Here is a 6,000-nt window from a genome sequence, read left to right on the forward strand (position 1 = left end):
TGGCCTGCTTATTATTTTCTGGTTTTTTCCTCTGTAAGCTGATCATACTGATCTTCTCTTTCTGTGCTTGAACAGCTATTTGGTTCTTCTTAGTGTTAGATTTTGGTGAACTCTCTTTCTCTCTCTGTCTCCCCTCTACATGAAGTGTTTTTCCCTTTACTTTTCATAGGACTGAATCCCTGTCATCAGCTTTCATTTCATTTAAACAAAAGTGCTTTTCCAAACCATTATATAAAAGCAATTCATTGCTTTTATTATTATTCTGTTTATTGGTTAATTTTGGGTACCTGGAAGGGCAAAAGCCAATACTGTTGCTTGTACTGATATAGAGCCTGGAGAAGTGAGGCTCCAGAAGTATTTGTCCAATGAATACATAAACTCACTTCTACAAAAACACATACACAGTAGGCTACCTCTTGGGACTGACAAACATTAGGAGCAAAACCTCAGATTTTGTGACCCTTAAAACTAAGAAACATATAGCAAGTGGGATAACTATTGAATTAAATAATGAAAAACTATATAAAATTTTGAAATGCAGACTACAAACCACTTTAAAAGTATTTCCTGTTGTATAGATTAATCTGCAAGACATATCAAAATACTTTCCTAATGATAATAGTAATCTATTATTGATCTATTTGCCATTGTTTTCCAAAGCTCCAAAATTTTTATCATTAATTATTTTACTCAAACAGCTTTCCTGTAAAGTATTTGACTTGATTTTGCACATATGAGAACCTGTTTGGCTTTTCCTTTTTACCTACTCAGCTCTTGCTTCCAGGACTTCTAATTTTGAGTTTACAGTCTTTCCTGCAATTTATTCATTGAAATGAGATATCTGGCTATGAAAGAAAGATCCAAAAAATCTTGGCCCTGTAATTCTCTATTAGATGTTGACTTGAATTTGCCAACTCATATTTGTGGAGATGATACTTTAGAAAATCAACTTTTCTCTTTCAAAAGAGAAAAGAAACTACTTTTCTATTTCAAAAGAGAAAAGAAACTTTCTGTGTAAGATGATAAATGTCAGGGGGAAAAATAAACATTTATGTTCCTGTTCATGTTGCAATCATTTAAAGCCAACTTCTTTATTTTAGCTAGCAAAGGTCATCTCTCTACCAACAAGCAGGAGGTGAACAATTTCCCCTTGATAGTATGATCTTGCCATGGAACCTACTTGCAAACTGCAGACCCCTTAATTCAATGCAGTCATAAACTTGGGGAATTCTAAGGCACTCAAGGACATTTCATATGCTTTTCTTGCCCCAGTGAGAGCCCCTCCATAAAGTCATTATTTTAGATCAGGCAGAGAGAAGATTGAATGCAATATGAATTTTCCATGGGCATACTTCATTCAGGCTCTTCCTGTCATTCTTGATATGTTCAAAGATTTGGAGAGTGACCTTATCTGTTTAAAAGTATTTATTATGTATCTTCTCTGGGTCAGGAACTGTGCCAGATGTCCAAAGATAGAAAGACACACACTCTGCCTTCCAAGAGGATATATATTTCACTGGAAATCAGGAAGGCCAATAACCGATGAGAAATCAATGTACTGTAATCTGTTCTGCATCAATGCAAGATATAATAAGCAGTAAAACACAGAGGGAAAACTGCTAATCAGCCTAAAGAAGTAAGGAAGTGTCTCACTGATGGGGTACAGTTTGCATAAATATTGAGCAAAATAGGAATTTGCCACATAGGCAAGTAAAAAGTGAAGCAGTGGACAGACTATGTGATAGGACCAGAGGGCTGATTGCATTTGCTATGATCTGGAAATGAAAGTTAATTTCTTACAGCAAATGTCTATGCTCTATAAGGAGAAAGATAGAAGAAAAGTCTGACAGGTGTTAGGTTAAGGCCAGATTATGAGATTTAAATGGCATGCAATATGGGTTTTATTCAACCAGAAAGTATATGCTGAAATGCTAACCTCCAGCATGTGATCTTATTTGGAAATGAGGTTGTTGCAAATCTATTTAGATTAGCTAACAGGAGGTCTTGATGTGGCAGGGTGAGACTTTAACTCAACAAGACTGGTTAGTTAATAGAAAAGGGAAATATGCATTAAGCAAACACTAGACAAGATCACACAGAGGGGGGGTCCATGTGATGCCACAGAAGTTAGAGTTATGCCGCCACAAATCAAGGACAGCCTTGGATAGTCAGAAGCCGGAAGAGACAAGAAGGACTGAATCTCTCAAGTGGATTAGAAGTCATGGTTCTAGCAACATCCTGATTTTGGACTTATAGTATCAGGAACTGTGAGACAATATGATTTCTTATTTTAAGTCAATCAAGGTCTGCTAACTCACTATGGCAGCTATAGGAGTCCATTATTCTACATTAAGTTTGGCAGAGTTTAAAGGAATGGAAGGATACACTCGGATGGAATGAGGGCCTGTTGCCAAAGCAAGAGAGGAACATAATTCGATTTCTGTGTTAGATAAAATTTTGTGGAACATAGATTAGTGATGAGTAGTGAGCGGAATGCATACTTTTTCCCCAGTCTACAAAAGTGGTCAGAGCTTGTTGAGCACTACACCTCCTAACCGCTCCCTCGTCTGTGAAACAAGCAAATGAAATGGAGGAAAGTATGACCTTTCACCTTCTCCCAACATGACCCATAATGCTCCATTAGGGTTCTCTTTTTTGCTGTATAATACCTGGATACAGCAGAGGTATACTTTGGCCTTCAATCCTATGAGAATTTATTGTTAATGATGGGATTGTTGCGGTAAAAAGGCACAGCTCTATGATCTAGACATTTAATCCTTTTTTTTCCTTTCCTGTATTTAGGACAGGGTCTACAGGGTCTACAGGGTCTCACTACATAGAGCGGACTCTTAGTGATTCTCCTGCTTTCAGCCTCCCAAGCCCTGGGATTACAGGTGCGCGCCACCACATCCAGTCTCACGCTGTCTCAGTGCGGCCTGGGGGTGGGGCCACCACAGCACTCGGGGGATCAAACTCTAGCCACTGCACTCTGCCTAAGCAGGAGCTTTAGTCCGCTGAGCTATCAGGCTGGCCCTGATATAGTCATTTAAATTATTTTGATATTGATAGTTTGATGCTGATAAAAATAATTCATTTGAAAACTCCTAGGCATGAAATATATAAAACTAATTTTCCAGGCACTAGCCCTTTGAGTTCCCAGAATTGTTTTCCATGATCTTTATCCTAATTGGAGAACCTGATTTATATCTACAGTTTGAAATGTCTATCCCTATGCAGGCAAAGCTCCTCAGACATACAATATAGCTAAGATCAATACCAAGGATGTTGGAGTAGAAGTATAATTTTCTAGGCATGCTTCCTCCAAATGTCATGAACTGTGATGATAATTGTAAGTTTGTTGTGAGAAAATGACTTCTTCCTAATTTGGGTAAGTGGCATCCGAACCTATGACATATGTAAGGCCATGTATTCTTTAATAGTTTCTAACCTTGAGTAGCTTAAGTAATTCCTATTATAAATAGAGAAGTCTTTAATATATTTTCAGTATTTGAAGCAACAAAAAAATCTGTGCGCACAGACATTTTAAGTAATATTCTTTACTGAAATGACAGAATTCACTAGAGAGCAGGAAGACAGTTAAAGCACTCTGATTCACATTCTTAAATTTCATTACAGCCTCCTGAGAAATGATATATTTCGTATGTGAGTAAATCATTTAATGAATATGGGATATTTCATTATTTCCTTCCAGTCATTTCCTAGAGTAACATAGTTGACATTATTACAAAAATACTAACTATATGATGTAGTCAAAACTATGAAGTGTGTATTTCTAATTGAATTATGTTGAAGGAAAAATTTAATACAATCTCTTTGTTTTAGATGTGAAGTAACTAGCATAATAAAATTTAAAAGCAATATTATTCAGTGAAGATTTTTTTCTAAACCTGAAAAAATTTTATGTATAATTTAATACTCAGACTTGTCATTTCACTAATTCAGATAATTTCATCTGGGAATATAAGGGCTCAGAGAAGATGTGAAGATGCTTGATTTAAAGAAATAAAGGGGGTTGAGGGCAAATCTGACTCTGTGGCCCAAGTCCTTTCATGTTGGTACAAATGTGCAGTAGTTCCCTACTATTGGCACATGACTCCTCCAGTGGATAAGTCCCTGTGGCCAGAAGCAGCATGAGTTTTTGCACATGTTAGAGAGGTCAAGGACCTTAATTAGGACTGTGTCATAGTTTCTTACCATGCAAATTATATTTTCTCCAAGTAAAAAGCAGACTTAAAATATTGGGAAAGAGCTAGAATGTGTGTATTGATAAAGTGTGCCCTGTTTCTAGGTAACTGACAGTGGTTGCTTGGTAACTGAACAGAAAAAGACTGAACAAAGATCCAAGTACAGCGCTGTGGAGATAGTTTAGTGGACTGAGTGCCTGCCCAGGCAAGCACAAGACCCAGGTTGGATCCCCTGTACCATATGCCATTCTGGCCCTGTCCTGGGTGCTCTGAGCTGGCCACCAAGACCTGGCGTGGTAGTGCAGGCCTATAATCCCAGTGCTGGGGAGGCTGAAAAAGTAGAATCACTACAAGTCTGAGTTGTGTAGTAAGACCCTGTACCTAATATATATGTGGTGTGGCTGAGTTGTGTAGATTTATTCACTGCTGTCTGCTCATTTTTTAAATTTCTTCAAATACCATCTTTAATCTTTGATAGGTGTCCCATATCTGCAATTATCTTCATTTGACGATTTATTTACTTTTTATTAGTGTGTATTCACAGCATATAACAAACAGTTACATTCATTGTGGAGAGTTGGTGCATGTATGTAACATCTTCCTTCTTTTTTAGCACTTTCCTGTCCTCTTCTTGCCTCCTCCCTGCATGTCTCGGTGCTCCTCTTCCTGCTTGCAAAGGTTCGAGAGGTCTATTCTGAGTATAGTATCTAGATCTTCTAGGAAGAGTAATATGTAGTCTGAAGCAATGCAATTTGTTTTGGATCACACAATTCTAGGAGGAGAATATATGCCTCTGTACAGACTTGAGTGAATAGTTACACAGAAATCCAGGTGGAGCCTGCGGTTGGGGGGTTAGACAGCTACGATGTCTCATCCTCACATGCTCCATGTACTTCATTACGAAAGTGTAGCAGAAGATAGGGAAAAGGGAGATTTCTAGGATGAGTTAAATGAGCAACATATACTGATACTCTTCTAGAATAGCTGCATTTTCTTTAATCCTTTCAGCAACACTATGAAGTTTTAATCTCTTGTTTTGCAAAGCAGAAACTGAGGCCTAAAACACCAACCTCACCTAAGGTTAGAAAAGGCTAGCAACTAGTGAAGACTTAAACCCATCACGCTCTGAACCCACCATCCCTCATAGCTGAACAACATCTGTACACTAAGCAGAAAGCCAAGCCGCATGCCAGACTGCTATGCTTTGAATGGAGTCCCAACCAGTTCACAGCCAGCTTCATCCCTCAGTGTGGCAGCCTTGGGCTGTGGGGCATAAAGGGAGTTACCTGGATCAGGGGACACTGCCCTTGTGAGGGGACTCACGCCTTTGTCTCTTGAGTGAGTTCTCCCTCTCACAAAGTTCTCAGGTATTGTATCATGAGAGTGGCTTGTTTCCAAGCAAGCTTCCCTGGAGCCCCATGTCTTCTTTCTTCATGCATGACCATGTGCCCTTCTGCCTTGTCTGCCATGAGGTGAAGCAACATGCAGAAGCCTAGCAAGTACAGTGTCCTGGCTTTGAACTTCCAAGAATTTTTATGGTCTCCAGAAGCATGTTGCTGGATGTGCCTCTCTCTTTGATCCATCCTTGGTTATTTGTTTTATAGCAACACAACACAGAAGAAACTGAGACATCTTGACACCCCAGTGAGTCTTAGTCAAAGGCTATGATCTTTCTGTTACACAGAAGGAAGCATTAGGGACAACAGTTATGTGACCATGTAGACCCTGAATTACAAATTTCAGCTCAGAATTGCTTCTTTAAAGGTTTCTTCCTTACAGTGCATCACATATATTC

The sequence above is a fragment of the Octodon degus genome, unplaced genomic scaffold, assembly GCF_000260255.1.
Source record: "Octodon degus isolate 3935 unplaced genomic scaffold, OctDeg1.0 scaffold00106, whole genome shotgun sequence".
Classification (NCBI taxonomy): Eukaryota; Metazoa; Chordata; class Mammalia; order Rodentia; family Octodontidae; genus Octodon; species Octodon degus.